The sequence below is a fragment of the Balaenoptera physalus genome (assembly GCF_965194825.1).
Source record: "Balaenoptera physalus genome assembly, chromosome: 12".
In the NCBI taxonomy this organism is placed as follows: Eukaryota; Metazoa; Chordata; class Mammalia; order Artiodactyla; family Balaenopteridae; genus Balaenoptera; species Balaenoptera physalus.
The window spans coordinates 93,011,850-93,033,593 of record NC_138897.1 but is presented as its reverse complement, the minus strand read 5'-3'; the positions used below and the strand labels follow the sequence as shown (position 1 = coordinate 93,033,593).

Here is a 21,744-nt window from a genome sequence, read left to right as displayed (position 1 = left end):
TGAACCAAATGGACAAGGCCCTTCCTGCCCTATGATGTTGACTTCTTGACGGGGTTGGGGGGTGGGGGAGTGATGAGAGAAGCAGGGGGACCCGTGAGAAGGTGGTGGCAGTAATCCTGGTGAGTTAAGAATGCAGGTAATTCATTTCCTGATAGATTTTGGAGTTAAAGCAATGGTATTATCTGATGGACTAGATGTAGGTTGTATCTAATGAAAGGACTCAAGGATGAATCAAAGGACTTTGGGGTCCACGGAATAAATGTGGTGTCATAAGTGAGATGCAGAAGACCATTCCGGGAGCAGATGGAAGGATGGGTATTTAGTTTGGGGTGTGTTGAATTTCACACACATGTCAGGTAGAGGAGTGGAGAGGCCCCGGAGTTTTCTGGAGGCCCTTGCATGTATCTCTTTGAAAAATGGCATTAAACTAACAAGAGCCAACATTTACTGAGTACTTAGTATGCATGCATCAAGCTGTATACCAAGTCTTTAGCAACCTATAAGGACATTAATATTACTCTTCCCATTTTTTAGATAAGAAAACCGAAATTTAGAAAGGTTAAATACCCTGCTTGAAGATGATAGCATCTATTCACTCATCACGAGAACTCACAAACTTAAGAACATAATAGCCCCAGATCTGAGCAAGACCCCCCTGCCACACTCTTTAAGTTTCATGTGTGGCCCCAACGTATTCCTCTCCAAGAACTCAGGAAAGGATAAGCCTTACTACAACATTGACACTACATATTTGCTTATTTGGTACAGATCCCCTGCGGAAGAATCTCTCCCCTTTCTCATGGGGATGGCAGAGAAAGCAGAGATCACTGTACATGGGCAGGCACCCTGGAGTTTGAGTTCAGCTGGTCACCCAGAGACAGGAGGTAACTGTGTCATTTCTATCACCTTAGCTGTGATGCCAACTTCTACAACAGCAGCGAAGGTGCCCGGCAGGGAACCATGCAGGGTGCAGTGGCGCAGGAGGGGTGGGTGGGAACGTCTGAAGCCCAGACCCAGAGAGGGAGCTAGCTCATATTGTAGAGCTTGTGACAATCAGTTCACATTTTTTGGTTTGTTTTTGGTAATTATTTTTTCGTTCACATATATATATATTTTTACATGGTCGTGAAGTAGATCTTTCCAGACCAAACCAGGAACCTATCAGTATGTTTTTTGCCCATAATATGATCCTGAAGCATCAGAAGTGTTGAGAACATCAAGAAGGGTCCAGAAGAATTCCTTCTAGTGGAGGAAAGAAAATAATGGCAACACACATTTTCTGACTTTCTTTCTTTCTATTTATTTATTTATTTATTTATTTATTTATTTATTTATGGCTGCGTTGGGTCTTCATTGCTGTGCGAGGGCTTTCTCTAGTTGCAGTGAATGGGGGCTACTCTTCGTTGTGGTGCGCGGGCTTCTCATTGCGGTGGCTTCTCTTGTTGCGGAGCACGGGCTCTAGGCGCACGCGGTTCAGTAGTTGTGACAAGCGGGCTCAGTAGTTGTGACTCGCGGGCTCTAGAGTGCAGGCTCAGTAGTTGTGGAGCATGGACTTAGTAGCTCTGCAGCATGTGGGATCTTCCCAGACTAGGGCTCAAACCCGTGTACCCTGCATTGGCAGGTGGAATCTTAACCAATGCGCCACCAGGGAAGTCCCTTTTCGGACTTTCTTGATCTTTCTGCAAATCAACCAGATACTGAGCCAGCATCAAAGCTATTCTGCGAACATTTTTCATTATCGATAAACTCTGACCTGGTCACCTAACCTTCAGGCACTTGTGCAAACATGATTGGAAGATAAAAGTCCGACTCAGCCATATCACAATGCAGCTGGATGCCCAGTCCTGATGCAGGGACCCTTCCTGTGCAGGAGACCTCCTCCATCCACTCCAGGGCTTACCCAAAGGTGAGATACAGCCAGAGTCACGCAAGCAACCCCACGCAGAGACTCTACATCCCTAGTAGGGGAGAGACATCGTTTGTCTTTTCTTTTTTTTTTTTGGCTTTAAAAGATCTGTGTTTCTCCTCTCAAACCCCATGAGCCTACCAAGACTCTGCCAATTTGGGTCGTCTGCTTGGTAGGAAATGCTTTCTACTCTGTTCAAGACTTAGCTTCTAAGAGGTATTATTTTTGTCTTTCATGTCATCTACTCCCATGGATTAAGTCATAGTAAAGCAGAATCGGGAATTTGGATGGACGGGCAACAGGACCTCACAGTGAGGCCAAGGGAGGCTGTGTGGTGGATAATACCACAGACGCTGGCGTTAGACAGATGCTTGATTCTCTCATCTGTAAACTTGGGATAATAATAATAATACCACATATCTCCCAGAGTCATTGCCCTAATTAAGTTGAGTGGCCAATGCAAAATGCCTAGCGTAGTTCCTGGAATTTAATAAGGACTCCATAAACGGTAGCTATTTTATCCTCATCATCCAGAGAGGACTCCATAATACACAATAGGATCAGACACACTGACAGTCCCAAGTTTCTAGCCTAGCTGGCCCTTTAAGGGCGTCAAGGAAAACAAACATCTCAAAGAAAATCCTTATACATGAATGTGGCTTCCAGAATCAGTGATCCTTTCTACCAGCTTGATGCTTCCTTCTGCCCAGCTACCAAACTGACACCATTCCCTGGGCTCCTTGAAAGCGTTTTTCCCCTGTTTACAACCTGGCTTACACTTGTGACTGTTCCATCATTTCTCCTATTTTAACCACACACCTGGGGCCCTTTCCCCCATTGTTCCCCCATCTCCTGCCTGTGAAACTTGAACAAAACACTGAAAAGGGTCCCACAAGAAAATTCAAGAGCCTGCATCCAGAGGGAATTTAATATGACAATCCAAGGGTTAGCCAGGTATGGAGGTAAGACAGGTATTATCGGAAGGTATTGTTTTGTTTGATTGATTGTCCATGTCTGCTTCCCCTAATAATGGGACACAGATTCCCTGGGAAGCCACCTCTTCTCTACTTTGAGTCTTTGTTGTTGGAAAGGGACCCTGACCTTCTGGCCATGAGCCCAAATTTCCACCAATCAACTCATTCATTCCCCTACAGCCCGTAATGATTGGTCCTAGCATCATCATGTGACCCAAGATGGGCCAATGAGACTCAACCCTGGGATTTTGCTTGAGTTACCCAACTATTTTGGCAGGATTTGCAACTGAGAGATTACAGGTAGAGAAATCATAAGTAGATGAAGTGCTGGCATCTCTCTTATGCCCATGAGTTTCTTTAGTGAACCTGCTCATGGCATTTGTGTCTTAGTTTTATTTTTTTAATTTTTATTGTTATTATTTTGGCCAAGCAGCATGCAGGATCTTAGTTCCCTGACCAGGGATCGAACCTATGCTCCCTGCAGTGGAAGTGTGGAGTCTTAACCATTGGACCGCCAGGGAAGTCCCTGTGTCTTAGTTTTAATTGTCTAGTCCCAAGGGCACTTCCAGACTCCTCTCCTGATCAACCAAATCTGAATCCCTTTTTTTGGTAATCCGCATATCAATTGCTCCTGCTTGGGATTGTTTTTGCCCAACACTTTACATTGTTTACCAGCCTGTTCTTTGAGGTGCTGCTCGCAACACATTAACATATGGGTGAATTTTAGATTTAAAACTCGTAAATGCCAACAAGCAATGACCTACTTAAGCAAGCCATTCCCCCCTACGAATGAAAAACTATTCAATAACAATAAATGCAGAACAGCTGATAAGCTCCCATAAATGAAATCATTCTTGAGAGAGACAATTGGATGTAAAGATGTTCAAAGCTTTTGTCGTAAGGACGGAGATTTCAGGGCATTTGAATACTTGCCAGGTGAAAGCAGTCAGCTTTCAGGTAGAATGCACTGTAGAATGTGTCCGGCTTCAACAATAAGCTCCAGAATCAAGCTGTCACTGAGTTGTTTAATGAGGAAGGGGCCATTCAGAGCCCCACGTCCACACTAATGAAAGTGTAAAATACAGCAGAGTGCAGGAGCAATGATTTAGTGCACGGAACAGTCTCTGGTGGGTTTGAATCTTGGCTCTGAGACAGGCTGGGACCTGGGACCCTTTGCTGCAGTGCCTGCACCTGGACAAACATCTCTTCCAGCAACAAAATGCAAAGAAACTATAAGGGACTAAAAGCAACTGCCTGTATGAGCCGTTGGGGCAAATTATAGACAGGATACAAAAAGACCAAAAACCCAACTGCCATTTTTCAAGAGCCAGCAGCAAAAGCAGGGTCCTGTGCATGCCCCCTGCACTCAACACCACCAGAGGGGTGGACAAACCACCTAAGCTGCGCCCCCCTCCGGCCCGACCCGCAGACAAGCTTTTTTCTTGTTTTTAAATTTTTAAAAACAGGTTTATTGAGATATAAACCACATACCATACAAGCAGACTCGCTGTTACCCTCACCCCATGTAAGGAACCAGCTCGCCCCACACACACCCCAGGGAGCCAGCGAGCAGGGGAACCTGTTACTGGTTCTCGCTCCCCCCTGCTGCAGCAGGGGCCCCAACAAAGCCTTGCCTGAATTTCCGGTCTGGCCTCTGATCAATTTCTATTGATTAAGGAGGCCAAGAACCCTGGACGGTAACAGCTGTCCCATCTATGAATATTTTTTTATGTGACCTTTGGTAGAGCACTTTACCATTCTACGCCTTAGTTCCTCATCTGTAAAATGGGGTAATAATTATCCCTACCTCCAGGGGCTCTTGTGAGGGTTAAATGAGCTAATACTACAAAGTGCTGGAACAGTCAGCATGTGTATGGGCACTGGCTGCTCTTGTTCACACGCCGCATTGTGCAACTGCTAACTTGTCTGTGTCTCCGACTGACTAATGGCGGCCTCTGAGGTCAGGAGCTGTTCTCAGTTTATAGCTGTGTCCACGGCACCAGGGGTGCGTAGCCCAGGACCGATCCTCTACAAATAGCTGTTAAATCGGTGAATTTTAGAACCTTGAGAAAGATAACACTGTAAGTTGCTTTTAACAGTTTATCTCAGAAAAACGATGTAAGTCACTTAGAAGATTCCTGAACTTCCCACGTGATCTTGGCCAAGTTACTTCCCTTCCAAGGCATATTTCTCATCTGCACTGGCTTATCTTGAAGATTCTTTCAGATAAATTAACATATAGTTATCCCAGGCTATCGTCTAGTGGTTCTCAAGGCTGCTGCACATTAGAATTACCTGGTGACCTTCTAAAAAAATAATGATTCCAGCTACAGCGACATGTATGGTCCCAACTGTATAACATTTGGGAAAAGATAAAACCATAGAAAAAAAAAAAAAGATCAGTGATTTCCAGGGACTCAGGGAGGGAGAGATGAACAGGAGAGCACAGGGGATTTTCATAGCAGTGAAAACGTTCAGTACCATATTGCAATGGTGGATACAAGATATTATGTGTTTGTCAAAACCCACAGAACTCTACAGCACAAACAATGAGCTCTGATGGAAACCATGGACTTTGGTTAATCATAATATCTCTATATCAGCTCAGCAATTGTAGCAAATGTACCACACTGATGCAAGATGTTAATAATAGGGGAAATTGTGTAGGGGTGGAGATGTCACATGGGAACTCTCTGCATTTTTCCTGCAATTCTTCAGCAAGCTCAAAACCACTCAAATTAAATCTATTAATTAAAGAAAATATTGATTCTCTCTCTCCACCACCAGAGATTGGTTTGGGGTGGAGCCTGGACCACTGTATTTTAAAGATTCCCACAACATTCTAACGTGCAATGATGCTGAGAACTACTTATCAGGAATGAAAGGTCTGCAGGGGTTGATGGATGTCATGGAAGAGGGTATCTGAGTGTAGGTAACCATCTCAGATACTCTGAGTCTAAATCGCGATGTGTCCTTACTTGTTTGTTGCTCTTTTGGGTGGGCTGTGTGTTACTCACAACCGGAAGCAACCTAAACTCTGACCCGTCGTTTCCCTAATCAGACTGTGAGTTCCGGGAGGGCAGTGTGGCAACATATTTGCTTCTTGTGGTCCCTGCAGTGTCTGGCACGTGCTCAGAGGGAGCAGGTCATAGTACTCACCTGGTGATGGGTCTGGTAGAGTTGGTTGAGGTACGAGAGACACATGACTCTTTTCCAACTTGTCTCGAAATAGAATGACCAGTGGACCCAACAGCATCAGGGCACTAAACCACCTCCCTCCTACCCACCAGGGCTCCAAGATGTGGCTGTAATTCTCCTTTTTGAGATTCACAAAACTCACTGAGCTTTTGTCTTTCAAATACAATTCTGAAAACTCAGCCCCAGAGCTGCACGCTTTTCCCTTATCTGATATTTTCAGAAAAGCATGTCCCAGTCTAATTTGCAGGAGGAAATTGAAAATGCATCTTCCTCACCTCAAGGGATGATCTTCAGGAGTTTTGGAGAATCTTTCGCTAATTAGAGAGGTATGAGTAGATGAAGGGGTCCCGAAGACAAAACAAAGCATCCAGCCCAGCTCGGATGGCACCTGGCAGTGTGAAAGTTGGTAGTTGCTGGGACCAGCTGGAGAAAGAGATATTTGACCACCTTGACATTTCTGTAATTGAACATAGAGTGAGACGGGGTGGGAGGGTGGTGGCAGTCCAGAGGGTCCACCATGTTTTCTTGCCAATTGAGACAATTCTCTGTCTCTCCTGGCAACTGCAGGGTCCGATGCAAATTTACCACTTTATAGACAGGTAAAGAGAACTGGCCTTTGAGAGACTCACATATGCACCAAAAAAGAAAGATGTCTTCACTCTGGAAATGCAAATCTATTTCCAGTGGTACCCAGACAAATACGTGGGGCACATATTTCAGCTCCAGGAATCAGCCTTGACCTTCTCTTTAGATGGGATGAGATAGAAACACACAGCGTGTTTCTTCACCTGAGAAACACTGAAATCTCTTCAGTCCAGACACAGGCAGGGGCTGGGAAGGGTAGAAGCCCTCATATTCCTGGCCAGGGGAGAGGTGAACTGTTCAACCTCACCCGTGGAGAGCAGAAATATAAAATAAGGCATCTGACATGGAGCTTGGCTGCTTGCACCATTTGGAGGAATAAAAATCAAACTCTAGGGACTTGCCTGGTGGTGCAGTGGTTAAGACTCTGCTCTCCCAATTCACCGGGCCCGGGTCAGGGTACTAGATCCCACATGCATGCCACAACTAAGAGTTTGCATGCCACAACTAAGGAGCCCGCCGGCCGTAACTAAGACCCAGTGCAACCAAAAAAATAAATTAAATAAATATTAAAAAAATATTTAAAAAAACACAACCCCCCCCCCCCCGCCAAAATAAAAATCTAGCCTATGCGTTCCTCTGGCAGAGGGCACTGATGGTAAAAATGGTTGCATAAGTGACTCAGTCAAAGCATGCATCAGAACCATGTCCAAAGTGAAATGTTTATTTGTTCTGGGTGAAGCATAGTGTTTAACTGCCAGCAGATCAACCTGAAAAACAAGGAAAGCTGCCTCTAGATTTATCAATGTATATATTAATAACTGATGAACCTGAATTATTCATCCTTTTGACCCACGCTTTATAGAATGGCAAGCTTGTTTAGAGACCAGGTCACGGTCATGAAAATACGTCTCTCAAATCTAAAAGCAATGGTAGGAGCCAAGCAAGAGGCAAAAGAAAGTCTCAGAATAATGGAGATTTTTTTCAGCCTCTCTTGCCCACACAATAGGCTGAGCAGAATTTCCCCCAGCACCTCAGAAGGTATAAAATAATTATGAAGTGTGTGATCTTTAAGAATTAGATGAAGCCTCCTTGGCGTGCTTCTATTTTCTGTCTTCTGAATTTGCTTTCGCCCAGTCCTTCTAACCATGGTTGATTCAGAGGTTCTTACACACACATGCACACACGCACATAACCATAAATGTGTGTGTGTATTTTTAGAGGCAAAATAATGGGTGCACGTTATAGAAAATTTGGAAAATTTAAAGATAAAAATGAAATTGTGATGCCCTGTGAACTTCTCACTCATAAATAGGAATATTCCCATGGGATGGGCTGGCACCCCCTACTCAGAAACCATGGCCTGGATCTGAATCCCATTTCTCCATGTCCTTTGACAATTAAATTATAAAATGTATGTAAAACATAGCTGCCCCTGGCACATAGCAAATGCTCAGTAAGTGGTATCTTAGGAAACACATACAAGGCATTTATATAAAAAGATGTTCATTATGAGATTAGAGTGAAATTTTAGAAACTATCAAATATCCACCAATTAAATGATTAAATAATCTTATAGCATCGCAGTTCTATAGTAATACTCCCAGAAATCCTGCTAGCTGCAGTGTTTGACTTTCTTTCTGTACCTCAACTTCTCTATCTGTAAAATGGGAATAATTGTATGACGTAGTATAGTTGGGAGGATTCAAGGAGAAAAAATATATTAAATCCTGGTTCTTGATACATCATAGATGTTCAGTAAATATTTGTCCCTTTCATCCCCACCAATAATATATTGACCCAGCAATTTTCTCTTGGTTCCTTCTCTAGTGAAGTCTGTACATGAAAGACCAAATCTCAGGCTCTTTCAATTTATATTAATGAGCCAAAAAGAAAACACCGTACCTTCCATCACTCTCATTTTTAAGATAACATCCTGGGAAGGTGGAAACTGAAATCCCATCAACGACGTAATAAAAGCTAATAAAAAAATTCAGGTCAATAGTGTGTATCTGTTCATCCCAAATTCTTAATTTACCCCTCCCCATCTCTTTCCCCTTTGGCAACCATTAGTTCATTTTCTATGTCTGTGAGTCTATTTCTGTTTTGTTGATAAGTTCATTTCTATCATTTTTTTAGGTTCCACATATAAGTGATTTGGGATTAACAGATACCCACTACTATATATAAAATAGATAAACAACAAGGACCTATTGTATAGCACAGGAAACTATATTCAATATCTTGTAAAAACCTGTAATGGAAAAGAACTGAACATATATATATATAACTGAATCACTGTGCTGTACACCTGAAACTAACACAACATTGTAAATCAAGTATACTTCAATTAAAAATTTTTTTTAAAAATTCAGGTCAAGTCTTTAACTTGTTTCTAAGCCATCAGTTCTGTTAAGACAGCTCTTGCAGTTGGAGAGCTAGCCCGTTCTCATTATGTAGTAGTTGAATAAAATGTACATATATTTTAAAAGAGACTGAGAAATGTAACCAATACTTGCTGTATCCTGGCTGGATTCACAGAATTCAGAACAAAATACACAACACTACATTCTACAAGGACCCTGGTCATTACTTCAAGCTCTTTCCCATGGATTGTGACACGTTGGGTAGGGTTAGTTGAAAACAAAATGTGTTTAAACTTTGTTTGGAATCAAGATATTTTTTTCCTACTCAAAAAAAAAAAATTAAACAAAGACTGGGGTTGGAGAAACAGCCCGCACCCCGCCCTCTGCTTTTCCCTAGTGGTGCCCACCCTCTGTCATGGGAGCAGGCATCTCCTTACATGTGCACTGCAGTTCCCCATCCGCAGCTGAGCAGGGAGTCGAGACCCTCACCCTTATGCAAGAAGCAAAGACAAAACCACATCTACTGCAGCCAACTTGAGAGCTGGCTGACAGTGTTATGAGAGCCGAGAATTACTGCTAGCAGGGACACCGTATGTTCTCAGTTCTTATCTTTCAACCCTGTGTTCTAGAAGCCCCGCGAGCCTTCACAGCAGAAAAGGAAATGCAAGTTCAATCAGAACACCGCCTGGTTCAAAATAATCCATAATGGTGCCCGTTTCAGTGTTGCCTCTTAAGGAGAGTGTTTTCTCTTGGTTTCTTGTCTGTTTGTGGTATTAGAGTTTTCCTTCTTCTTCTGAGTTTCACCAAAAAAGAGAGAGAAAGAGAGAGAGAGAGCAAAGAAAAAGAAAAAAGAGGAGGAGGACGGAGAGAGGGAAGGAGGGAAGGAGAAACAAATATATCTGAAAAGAAAGAAGAAATAGAGAAAAAAATTGGTCTAATGGAGTTGAATATTCAGATTTCTCTTTGACTGTGTTTCCATTTAAAAATAAAGCTACCAAGGAGGGGAAAGGGAGGATGGGATGAATTGGGAGATTGGGATTGACATATATACACTAATATGTATAAAATAGATAACTAAAGAGAACCTGCTGTGTAGCACAGGGAACGCCACTTCGCTGTACAGTAGAAACTAATACAACATTGTAAAACAACTCTACCGCAATAAAAAAATAAATTAAAAAAAAAATAACGTTAGAGTGGGAGGGTTCAGCGCCGGCACTTTGCTAACTGTTGTGAGTTGAGCATTAAGCTTCTAATCTAATGTGTATGTGTCGAGGATGCATAACGCATGTGACAAAGCAAGAGATGCCAAGGAAACATGGATAGATCACAGAATAAAGATTATGAGGCGTGATGCTGCTGGTGGTGGAGTGTTCTAATTCGGAATAGATCGGCGTTGGATCCTCTGAGAAGCTGACGTCTGAAAACAAGATCTAAAGGCAGTAGAGAAGGGAGACTGGTTTCTGAGGGGGGATCTTTCCTGGCAGAGAGACCAGCCAATGCCAAGTCCTCAGCGTGATGGAGGACTTAGTATCTGAGGAATCCTTGTGCTGTTGGCCACGGCAGGGGTACCAGGAGCCAAAAGTAGGGCGGGCGAAGCTGGCCAAGCTCACCACCCAGGCCCTCCCCCCAGCGCGTGGGGAATGGCAGGCTGTGCCCGGGCATCAGGGCGTCGCCAAGGACCCTGCCACGTGCTCCTCTCCGCCCCTGGGTGCAACGCTCATGGTTTATTAAACAGCTCCCCTGACGAATGTCATTTAAAGCTTCTCTCCTGCTTCATTTGAATAGAGATTCGCATTTATGTCTCCTTGCAGTGAATTCTGTGTCATGGGTGGGGTGAGGGAGAGAGCGGCCCCATCAGTGAGTTCCTTCCGTCTGTTTACCATCCGTCTCTGGGCCAGGGAGCAGCACCGTGTCACCTGCGGAAGCAGACGCTCCGCTGCCCTGGTGTCTGGAGAAAAGACGACGCCAAGATGAAAGTCCTGGAGCGTCTTTCACCTCCCCGCGCTCGCTGCTTCATCAGCATCGCGGCCTCGCTGCCGAGACTGATGAAACGCTTAGAAACTTCCCGGCTCCTGCGCCCTCAGTGCCGTGTGCGCTGGCAGCTGCCACCTCGTCCTGCCTGTGACCCACGCGCGGCTTCCCGGAACGGCCAAAAACAAACTTTCTCCACCCATTTGAGTTTCTTCTCAAAGTCGATCAGCGATGCCGATCAAGTCTGTGTGCTCAGTTAGGAGCTTAAAGGCGTCTGAAAACCAGACCGCTTTCCTGGAGGTGGAATGTCTCTGTGCATCCATCGGATAAGTAACCCCTGTCACTGTGCCCAGCGAGGAAGAGGGGGACCCAGAGGAAGGTGGGTCAGTGAGCTGGGGCCCGGTCATGCAGAGTCTCAATGACCACTCCTGGGATTCTTTTTTAAGACTTTAGTTTTTAGATAAGTTGTTAGTTCACAACAAAATTTCGAGGAAAGTATGGAGATTTCCCATGTACCCCCTGCCCCCCACGAGTGCACAGCCCCCCGACTTACACGTCCCCGACCAGATGGTACATTTGTTACAACTGATGACCAACATTGATTCATCAATATCACCCAAAGTCCACAGCTTACATTAGGGTTCGCTCTGAATGTTGTTCATTCTGTGGATTGGGACAAATATATGTCATATATCCACCCTTAAGGTCGTATACAGAATAATTTCACTGCCCCAGAAATCCTCTGTGCTCTTCCTATTCATCCCTCCTTCCTCCTAATACCTGTTAGCCACTGATCTTTTTACTGTCTCTATAGTTTTGCCTTTTCCTGAATCTCATATAGTTGGAATCATACCTACCATGTAGCCTTTTCAGACTGGCTTCTTTCACTTAGTAACATGCATTTAATATTCTTCCATGTCTTCTCATGGCTTGGAAGCTCACTTATTTTTAGAGCTAAACAGTTATACATATATATATACGTTCTTTTTCATATTCTTTTCCATGATGGTTTATCACGGGATACTGAATAGAGTTCCCTGTGCTCTACAGCAGGACCTGGTTGTTTATTCATTCTCTATGTGATAGTTTGCATCTGCTCATCCCAATCTCCCACTCCATCCCTGCCCCACCCCATTGCTTCCCTGTTTTATACATAGTACTTTGTATCACTTAATCCCCTACCCGGACTTCCCTGGTGGCGCAGTGGTTAAGAGCCTGCCTCCCAATGCAGAGGACACGGATTTGAGCCCTGGTCCAGGAAGATCCCACATGCCGCGGAGCAACTAAGCCCGTGCACCACAACTACTGAGCCTGCGTACCACAACTACTGAAGCCCGTGCACCTAGAGCCGGTGCTCCGCAACAAGAGAAGCCACCCAATGAGAAGCCCGCAATGAAGAGTAGCCCCTGCTCGCCGTAACTAGAGAAAAGCCCGCAGGCAGCAACAGAGACCCAAGCCAAAAATCAAAAAAAATTAATTAATTAATTAAAAAAAAATCCCTTACCCGAGGGGAGAGGGAAGGGGGAGGGGCCAGAGCAATTTTTTAAAATGTAAATCAGGTGACGTTGCTCTTTTGTTCAGTGTCTTGCAAATGACATCTCACCACACTTAGAATCAAATACAATGTCCTTCTGTAAGCTGCAGGACAAGAGGTGGTGCAGCCCCATTTGCCTCCTGGGACCCACTGCCCTTCGTCCACTCCCTGAACCCCAGCCATACCCGCCACTAGGCTCCTTGTTCACACCTGGTGCCTCCATCCCATCCCCTCCCCACCCCAGCCTTTGTACTTGCTCTTCTCTCTGCCTGGAACCTTCTTCCCCTGGTTCTCCTTCTCCCCTTCCTCCCTCCCTTTCTCTCTGGAGGATGTACATATCCCTTGAAAAAATGGTCACATTGTTCTGTCTCAGAAATAAACAAGGAAACAAGAGCTGCTAGCGTCCTTTCTCCCTCAGCCCCAAGGACATTATTTGGCTGAACTCCCAGACGATAATGAAGACAGGGCGGTATTTAAGCTTCAGAGTCATTTCTCTGAGGCTGAAAGGATTGGAACAGAGAACTAGAATCTGGCTAAATCCTCCACTGTGTTAAATAAAAATTAATAAGGAGTTTTATTGCACCCTTAGGGGAAGTATGACAAGTGGAATATTTCTAATGGTTTTAATTGGGGTTGACACAGGAGAAGTTTACCAGGCAGGCACAGCCCAGTCAGAAGATGCCCCAGTGCAGAGAAGCAGAGAACACACCCGAATTTAAAATCTCAGCTCTATTCCTATCTCATTGTGTGGCACTGAGCCCGCTGCTTCTTTTGTCCGAGCCGCAGTCTCCTCATCTGCACAATGGGGTGACAATACAGCATTCCTCACAAGGGTGTTGCAAAGATTGAATGAGATTATATTGCAAATGTCTTAGCACCTTGTCTGGTACATGGTAGACCTTAGGTAAATAATAATTATTATTAGCAGTGGTCATATTATTTCTTTTTTTAAATTTTTTAAATTAATTTTTTTTTATTAAAAAAAATGTTTTTGGCTACACCATGCAGCATGTGGGATCTTAGTTCCCTGACCAGGGATTGAACCTGTGCCCCCTGCAGTGGAAGCTCAGAGTCTTAACCACTGGACCACCAGGGAAGTCCAGTCATATTATTTCCATTACTACTGCAACTATTATTATTATTGACAAAGATCACATAGTAAGTATCTGCCATATCTGGGATTTTAAGTTAGATTTCTTTATTTTCAGCCTATTTTTTTTTTCTGCTATGGCTAAAAATCAAACATACAAACAAAAGCAGCATTCTTTGAGTTTCCCATCATGCATTTATAAACCATCTTGTTTAGCTAAGGACAAGAATCAAGAAATTAATCAATAGAGCAGACAATAAGAAAGCAAAACTGGGGAATTCCCTGGTGGTCCAGTGGTTAGGACTCCGTGCTTTCACTGCTGAGGGCACAGGTTCAATCCCTGGTCGGGGAACTAAGGTCCCGCAAGCCACACAGCACAGGCAAAACAAACAAACAAACAAACAAAAAGCAAAACTGCTACCAAGTTCTGCCCTCTATATGGCAGGAACCTGGATTCTAACATTTGGAGGGTAGCGTCATTTCAGAACTGCTGATGGAGAGTCTGCAGGAAGTTTTTACCCCTTGAGGGTCTGCCAGAGCTGCTCTACATAAGTCGACCAATCCTCAAGGTTTTGGGGGGTGCTTTTCTAGGTGCGTCTTTCTGGGGAGCCCACGGTAACCATCTGAATCCATGGAGATGAGCCCACGGCGGGGGGAATGGCTTCAGCTGAAAAAAGCTGCAGTGTGAGCAGGTTAAGAATGAGTAACTCACCGTCAAGCACTGATGGCTGGAAAGTGACGGATGGGGCACATATGCCTTGGAGACGACAAAGCCACTGCTCTTTCCACAGCACAGCGCTTCTAGGAAACTTTCTGAAAAAGAGAGAAAGGGCAACTCTTTTTATGTATCTTTTTTTAAATTGAAGTATGGTTGTTTTACAATGTTGTATTAATTTCGTCTGTACAGCCAAGTGATTCAGTTATACGTATATAGATATACATTCTATTTTTATATTCTTTTCCATGATGGTTTATCATAGAATATTGAAAATAGCTCCCTGTGCTCTACGGTAGGACCTTGTTGTTTATCCATTCTATATATGCTAGTTTGCATCTGTTAATCCCAAATTCCCACTCCATCCCTCCCCCAACCCCCTCTCCCTTGGCAACCAGTAGTCTGTTCTCTATGTCTGTGAGTCTGTTTCTGTTTCGCAGATAAGTTCATTTGTGTCATATTTTAGATTCCACATATAAGTGATATCAAATGGCATTTCTCTTTCTCTTTCTGACTTACTTCACTTAGTATGATCATCTCTATGTCCATCCATGTTGCTGCAAATGGCATTATTTCATTCATTTTTATGGCTGAGTAGTATTCCATTGTATATATGTACCACATCGTCTTTATCCATTCATCTGTCGATGGACATTTAGGTTGCTTCCATGTCTTGGCTACTGTAAATAGTGCTGCTATGAACATAGGGGTGCATGTATCTTTTTTGAATTACAGTTTTGTCTGGATATATGCCCAGGGGTGGGATTGCTGGATCATATGGCAACTCTATTTTTAGTTTTCTGAGGAACCTCCATACTGTTTTTCCATAGTGGCCACACCAACTTACATTCCCACCAACAGCGTAGGAGGGTTCCCGAGAAAAGGCAGCTCTTGTGAAAATGTGACAAGAAGAACAGCAGCGCTGAGCATGTATGTTACTCATTTGCAGAATATTTCCCTGTGTGCTTACCTATCTACAGCTCTAAAATTGTAAACAGAAGACAACTCATGATCCAATCATGATCACTTTTGGAGTTTCACACTAGATTATACGGTTTTGTATATCCCCACTTCTGTCTCCTTGGTTCTTTCTACAGATGTGTGTATGAGAGCCCATGTGCACAAGTGGGGAGTGTTAGTCTGACTTCCCCAAAGAGATGTGCATTTGTTCTCAGACCTGAAAGCAAACACAGCCATCGGGAAAGTATTATCTGTGGCTTAGTTTTCCTTCCCTTCTCGCTCCTCACCAAAATAACATAGGAGGAAGAGGGAGAAAACCTTAATAATCTTGTTTAACAGGGTGAAACATCAGGAATGTGAAGGAGAGTCTCACCCTACATCTCACTTTGTTGCCTGAAAAAGATGTAACGCTCAACAAAGAACCCCACAGGACTGTGGTCTCTTCTGAAGTTGTCAGCAAATTAAATGCCATGCAGACTTCAATTCTAGGTGTTTTCCTGGCTCTGCAAGGAATTCTCACATCAGAATCCCTCCTCAAATTCCCAGAAGACTCCTAAAGAAATGAACATCTGCCTTCTGCCTTTAGTCAGCACATTCATATTTACTGAATGTCTTTCCCCCAATTAGTTTATCTACTAGCTGCCTTCTCCTTGAGAATAGAAGAATTTCCTAAAGGAACTGGGAAGCTGAATGGGTTTGTTTTGATGTGAATGGCAACAGAAAATTGCAGGGGGTCTCAACTTCCTCCTTTGGACAGCGTTAAGATTCTGCCTTGCTGATGAGATTTTGTTTGGGTTATTAAAAGGGTAAGTTATGTTTCCAAGCAGCGCTTAAGAGTAGAAGGGAAGAGGGTGGGTACTTGAAGGGTGTCACCGTGTAACTTCTTACTGGTGAATTCTTTTTTTTTTAAAGACGATGGCATCGACAATTTTTTTAAAAAATGTATTTAATTAATTAATTAACTTTTGGCTGCGTTGGGTCTTCGTTGCTGCACGTGGGCTTTCTCTAGTTGCGGCCAGCGGGGGCTACTGTTCGTTGCGGTGCGCAGGCTTCTCATTGCGGTGGCTTCTCTTGTTGCGGAGCACGGGCTCTAGGCGCGTGGGCTCAGTAGTTGTGGCTCACAGGCTCTAGAGCACAGGCTCAGTAGTTGTGGCGCATGGGCTTAGTTGCTCCGCGGCATGTGGGATCTTCCCGGACCAGGGCTGGAACCCGTGTCCCCTGCATTGGCAGGTGGATTCTTAACCACTGCGCCACCAGGGAAGCCCCTCACTGGTGAATTCTGATCTACCATTGACTCTCAAAACGACCATATTTGGTGGTGAAAGAAACTACCTCACGTGTTTCTGCATTTAAACTAGGTCCAGCCCAATGGCAATGAAGAGCTCCACTTAGCAAGACTACAGCTAAAATTGCACAGCGATGATTGACAGCTCAACTTTCCAAAAGTGAGCCGAGGGATCCGTTGAGTGGGCAGGTCTTGATATCTGGAAAAGGAAAAGAAAATCCCTTTCATTCTGATGATGGAATTGGTCACTTAACGGTCAAACCCCGGAGCAACATTTGAAAAGAAGAATGTCTTTCATGAAACAACAGCTGGGAAACACTTTGCAGCCCTTTCTCGTATGAATAATTCACTGTTAATTGATTCCAGGGTCACTCCTAAAGCTGGTATGCCAAGTTGCACAACACGATGACGCCCAACAGAAAGTGATAATGACATGGATATTCATTCCCACTAACCCTGGCAGGTTATAAGGAAGAGGTGGCCCAGGGTCCTTTCAATTCATCTGGGAATAAATCTTAGATGGATATTTAAAGGAGCAGGGTGTACTGTGTCCTCTATTTTCCAGATAAAGATGGAGACACTATAGTTTTAGTTTAATAAGGACTTATTTCTTCTATATTCTGTTTTCGTTGGAAGTTAACATCTGCTTGGCTAAAACGTCTCGCTCTGAGATGTAGTATCGCCATTGGAGTGTCCAGGGGACAAAAGAGTGTGATTAAAGGGTCATCTAACCCAGACCTCAGGCCCACATAGGGATTCCAAGGTGGACATTTGTCATGATCTCAAAAGCAGTCATTATACCTGAGTGCATAATCAATTTAATTGAAAGCATTAAAATACAACACAATTGGTCTATGCTTTCTTCATTTTTCCGTATACAAATAGGAATAAACTGTATGTGGCCGTAGATATTTCTCAACCACTGAAAGACCTGTGTTTTCTGTTGCTCATTTCCTCCACTCCAACCCTCTCCCTCAAATTGATTTAACATCCTTAATAATATAGACTTTTGTTGAAACTATTCTTCACTGGACTTACCACAAGATTAAGGAATCAATTCATTACATGAGTGACTTTTTGCTGAACACCTATCTTTGGTCCCCGACTGTCAACTCAATGAGGGTTAAATTATTATTTAAGTTATTTTATTTTATTTTTTTGTAGTAGCCCAATGAGAAAAAAGAAGAATGGTCCCTGACATCTCAGATAGACCTTGTTGTACTCCTATAAAACACAAACACTTTCACAGGACATAAACATCAGGGAAATCCAGTTTGTGACCAGGATGGATCAGGACAAGACCACTCCGTAATCTTGTCCAAACACAGACAAACACAAACCCTTGCCAAGCCACAGATGGCGAGCCTCTTCCTCTCCTGACTAACACGAGTCCCAGTACATGACCTTCTCTGGCGGTTTTCCCATCTGAAACTCTCACCTGTTGAGGTTTACTTAATGCAACCAGATTGAATCTCTATCCCTGTGTATTGCTCTCTGGCTTTTTATTACTCTTCTTACCCCTGAGATTGATCATAGCTACCTCTTGCTTTATGTGGTCCAGCCACCCTGGCCTTCCTCTGAACTTCAAATCTGCCTGTTCATCCCTGCCTTGAAAATCCCTTAGATATGGGATGCCTTTAAAGCAAAATAGATGTATATAAAACACGAATCTTAATAACTACTGTTTGCTGAGAGCTGACAAGTGCTTGGAGAAATGTGCTTGACATGGTGGCATTAGCTCATTTTGTGATGATGCAAAACCAGTCATGGTTTGTCCCCACCTGTTCAGTTTAAGCGCTAAAAGTCCCAGGTCCTGAGACCCTGCTCAGTCTGTGTTAACTAGGACAGGTGGCCAACCGACCCGGAATGCTCACAACAACAGCCTTACCAGGTGGGAGCCAGGACTATCCCACTTGACAGATGAGAACTACTGAGGCTTAGAGAGGTTAAATGAATTACCTGAGTACCCCGCTCTCAGGTAGAGAGTGATAGAGCTTGCTCTCAATGTCCTTCTACTACACTCTTCCCCAGGCAGTTTTTCTCAACTACTTGTTTGGAACTTAGCTTGGGCATGGATGTTTTTTGGTTTTGTTTCACTTTTTATTTTATATTGAACTATAGTTGATTAACAATGTTGTGTTAGTTTCAGGTATACAACAAAGTGATTCAGTTATACATGTACACGTATCTATGCTTTTGAAATTCTTTTCCCAATTAGGCTGTTACAGAATATTGAGCAGAGTTCCCTGTGCTCTACGGTAGGTCCTTGTTGGTTATCCATTTAAAATAAAGCAGGGTGGGGACTTCCCTGGTGGTCCAGTGGGTAAGACTCCACGCTCCCAATGCAGGGGGCACGGGTTCGACCCCTGGTCAGGGAACCGGATCCCGCATGCCACAACTAAGGCCCAGTGCAGCCAAAAGAAAGGAAGAAAGAAAGAAAGCAGAGTGTACCTGTCAATCACAAAGTCCCTGACTATCCCTCCTCCCCACCCTTCCCCGCTGGTAACCATAAGTTCCTTCTCTAAGTCTATGAGTTGGTTTCTGTTTTGTAAATAAGTTCATATGTATCATTTATTTTAGATTCTGCATATATTATATGATATTTCTTTCTCTGTCTGACTTACTTCACTCAGTATGATAATCTCTAGGTTCATCCATGTGGGCACGGATATTTTGAAAAAGTGTCCCAGGTGGCTCTAACAGGTGACCACCTAAGGGCCACTGTCATAGAGTTAAAAATACAGACTCCAGCTGACCCGCTTCAGGTGACATCCTGGAAATGCCCCTGATTGACTATGTAAAATTGGGCAAGTTATGTAACATTGCTGTGCCTCAGTTTCCTTGTCTGTAAAAAAAGGATCACTATAGGATTTATCTCATAGGGCTGATCAGAGAATTCAATAAGTAGGCAAGTTTAAGGCTATCAGAGCAGTGCTTGGCAAACAGTACGTGCCATGCAAGCGTAGCTATTATAAGATAATAATCTTCTAAATGAAAGAAAGTAATGCAGTATGATGATTCAAATCATAGAGGACCTGTATTATTCATTTTCAAACCAAACGTTATTAAAGCTTAAAACATGGTCATGGACTCAAATAGCATTTTCTCCCTTGGCACTTTGGACAGGACGTTCATGCTGCTATGAAGAAATTGTAGTTGGTGGCTTGCTGGCTTGTTGGCTGCTCTCATTAATTTTAATACAGACACGACTACCTTCTCATCCAAAATGTGAAACATAGATTTTCATTTAGTTCCATGGGTTCCTGCAGGACTGAGGCGACACCCTGGAAAATATATCAATTAGGTTTATTTCCCAGGAAGAAATACTGAGCGCCTGCGAACAGTCCAGGGTAGAAGAAGCCCTGGCTGTGAAGGTGACCTGAGGACTTGCAGAGCTTAATGAGAGGTGCTGGGGAGACAGAATATCCCTTTCCTTGTAAACATATGTTCTTGCTCAGAGGTGGTGCGTGATCTCCAGAAAGGCATCCTACAGCATAAGAAAAGTTGGGTTGAGAGGAGTCTGGTAACTTTCCCTGAAGTTGTAAGTTGAACCGCACACTCCATCTTCTTCAAATGGGAAAATGCTTTCTGCATCCGTGGCTGACACAATGGATGCTGAAGCCACTTTATCTGGTCCTCTTTAACCCACAATAAAAATTCACTTCATCCAGATGGCTTCACAGGTGAATTCTATCAAACATTTAAAGAAGAGCTAACACTTATCCTTCTCAAACTCTTCCAAAATATAGCAGAGGGAGGAACACTCCCAAACTCATTCTACGAGGCCACCATCACCCTGATACCAAAACCAGACAAAGATGTCACAAAAAAAGAAAATTACAGGCCAATATCACTGATGAACATAGATGCAAAAATCCTCAACAAAATACTATCAAACAGAATCCAACAGCACATTAAAAGGATCATACACCATCATCAAGTGGGATTTATCCCAGGAATGGAAGGATTCTTCAGTATACACAAATCAATCAATGTGATAAACCATATTAACAAATCGAAGGATAAAAACCATATGATAATCTCAACAGATGCAGAGAAAGCTTTTGACAAAATTCAGCACCCATTTATGATAAAAACTCTCCAGAAAGTAGGCACAGAGGGAACTTACTGCAACATAATGAAGTCCACATATGACAAACCGACAGCCAGCATCATTCTCAATGGTGAAAAACTGGAAACCATTACCACTAAGATCAGGAACAAGACAAGGTTGCCCACTCTCACCACTATTATTCAACATAGTTTTGGAAGTTTTAGCCACAGCAATCAGAGAAGAAAGAGAAATAAAAGGAATCCAAATTGGAAAAGAAGAAGTAAAACGGTCACTGTTTGCAGATGACATGATATTATACATAGAGAATTCTAAAGATGTTAACAGGAAACTACTAGAGCTAATCAATGAATTTGGTAAAGTAGCAGGATACAAAAATAATGCACAGAAATCTCTTGCATTCCTATACACTAATGATGAAAAATCTGAAAGAGAAATTAAGGAAACACTCCCATTTACCACTGCAACAAAAAGAATAAAATACCTAGGAATAAACTTACCTAAGGAGACAAAAGACCTGCATGCAGAAAACCATAAGACACTGATGAAAGAAATTAAAGATGATACAAACAGATGGAGAGATATACCATGTTCTTGGATTGGAAGAATCAACATTGTGAAAATGACTATACTACCCAAAGCAATCTATGGATTCAATGCAATCCCTATCAAACTTCCAATGGCATTTTCCACAGAACTAGAACAAAAAAGTTCACAATTTGTATGGAAACACAAAAGACCCCGAATAGCCAAAGCAATCTTGAGAAAGAAAAATGGAGCTGGAGAAATCAGGCTCCCTGACTTCAGACTATACTACAAAGCTAGAGTAATCAAGACAGTATGGTACTGCCACAAAAACAGAAATATAGATCAATGGAACAGGATAGAAAGCCCAGAGATAAACCCACGCACATATGGTCACCTTATTTTTGATAAAGGAGGCAAGAATATACAATGGAGAAAAGACAGCCTCTTCAATAAGTGGTGCTGGGAAAACTGGACAGCTACATGTAAAAGAATGAAATTAGAACACTCCCTAACACCATACACAAAAATAAACTCAAAATGGATTAAAGACCTCAATGTAA

General features: G+C 43.2%; 1 protein-coding gene across 14 annotated transcripts in view; it reads right to left on the bottom strand.

The window, feature by feature from the left end:
- Positions 1-13,960: 13,960 nt before the first annotated feature.
- Positions 13,961-21,744, bottom strand: part of LOC309640085 (uncharacterized protein) — a 51,034-nt gene continuing 43,250 nt past the window's right edge. For 13 of the 14 annotated variants that reach the window (XM_082418378.1, XM_082418389.1, XM_082418381.1 and 10 more), the window contains one exon: positions 16,690-16,783. The gene's annotated coding sequence lies outside the window, so the exon portion shown is untranslated. Of the gene's footprint in view, positions 14,438-16,689; positions 16,784-21,744 lie in introns of those variants that run through there. The other variant, XM_082418379.1, reaches the window with a different exon arrangement.